This window comes from Octopus bimaculoides, chromosome 7 (assembly GCF_001194135.2).
Source record: "Octopus bimaculoides isolate UCB-OBI-ISO-001 chromosome 7, ASM119413v2, whole genome shotgun sequence".
Classification (NCBI taxonomy): domain Eukaryota; kingdom Metazoa; phylum Mollusca; class Cephalopoda; order Octopoda; family Octopodidae; genus Octopus; species Octopus bimaculoides.
Window position 1 is genome coordinate 2305348 of NC_068987.1, and position 1714 is coordinate 2307061.

Genomic DNA, 1714 nt, shown 5'->3' on the forward strand with positions numbered 1-1714 from the left:
GTGTGTGTGTGTGTGTGTGTGTGTGTGTGTGTGTGTGTGAGAGAGAGAGAGAGAGAGAGAGAGTATTATTGCCCCTGTTTGCGTCCACATGTTTATTTGAAAATGTTAGTATGTGTGTGATGTGTTCACATCTGATTATATGTATATTGGACTTTCTCTCTCGCTCTCGCTCTCTCTCTCACTGTACATGTGTGTACGTGTGACTGTGTGTGTGCGCGTGCGTGTGTCTGTGAATGTCATTTGGTTGTATATGTCCCATCCAGTAATAGAATAGGTGAACGCCCCTTATTAAAATTAGGCCATGAATTAAGGTTGTGGTTTCACAAAAGCCACACCTCTTCCAATCTCACTCTTAGCCTCTGCTGCATCCATCCTTTCTCTTTGTCTTAACGCCATTCTCCACACACACACACACACACACACACACACACACACACACACACACACACACACACACACACACACACACACACACACACACACACACACATGCACACATACACACATCGCACACGCACACACAAAAACACACGCACACACACATACACACACATAAATACATATGCATACACACACAAACACGCACAAGCACACACACATACACACACACAACCGCACCCACTCATACCGCACAAACTCACATACCACACACAGACATACACACACACACACAAGCGTACCCACTCATACCACACACACACACGCACACACATTTCACTAACAATCTCTGTCTCTTACGGTCTATTTCAAACTTCTATCGCATGGAGACACTTGCCATTTCACATTATTCCTTCGCCCTATGGAGGTACTCAATTTGTCAAAACACCTTTAATCAATGCAACACACCTATTTGATATTTACACACTCCATGACGCTCACTATTTCTTTCGCTTCCTGTTGACCGTCACCTGGATCAGTCATCGATTGATCGACCGACAGAAAACTCGGAGTAGCGATTAAGTGAAGAATTATTTAAAATTTGTGCTTGTCAACCACATGGTTCTGGGTTCAGTCCCACTGCGTGGCACCTTGGGCAAGTGTCTTCTACTATAGCCTCGGGCCGACCAAAGCCTTGTGAGTGGATTTGGTAGACGGAAACTGAAAGAAGCCCGTCGTATATATGTATATATGTATATATATGTGTGTGTGTGTGTGTGTGTGTGTGTGAACAAGTAATAAGAATAAGAAAATAGTAGTTGAAAAATATCGTTATAGGTATAAATATACCTAAAACGATTATAGAAAAATGGAGGCGGAAAAGATGTTGCATCAAAATGAGATTTAATACAAAATAGGATTCAATATATACGTGCGTTTCAGAGGACAATACAAATATGTAAGAAAAAATAAAGAATTTTTGGAAGGACATCAAAAAAAGTTTAATAAGATAAAGTAAATTAAAATAAGATACAATAAGGGAGAATACAATTACTTTATTTTATGAAACATTTTTTGATGTCCTTCCAAAAATTTTTCACACCGATGAACATGACAATGCATAAATTTAATTATAATTATTATGATTATAATTTTTTTCTTAAATATTTGTATTGTCCTCTGAAACGCGCGTATGTATTGAATCCTATTTTGTATTAACTCTAATTTTGATGCAACATCTTCTCTATTTTTCTATAATTGTTTATGGTATACTTATACTTATAGCGATATTTTTCAACTACACATATATATATATATATACATACATATATATATA

At 37.6% G+C, this 1714-nt stretch overlaps 1 long non-coding RNA gene across 1 annotated transcript in view; it reads left to right on the top strand.

The window, feature by feature from the left end:
- The window catches only part of LOC128248284 (uncharacterized), an 86661-nt gene that overhangs the window by 937 nt on the left and 84010 nt on the right, over positions 1–1714 (top strand). The gene's annotated exons all lie outside the window — the stretch shown is intronic.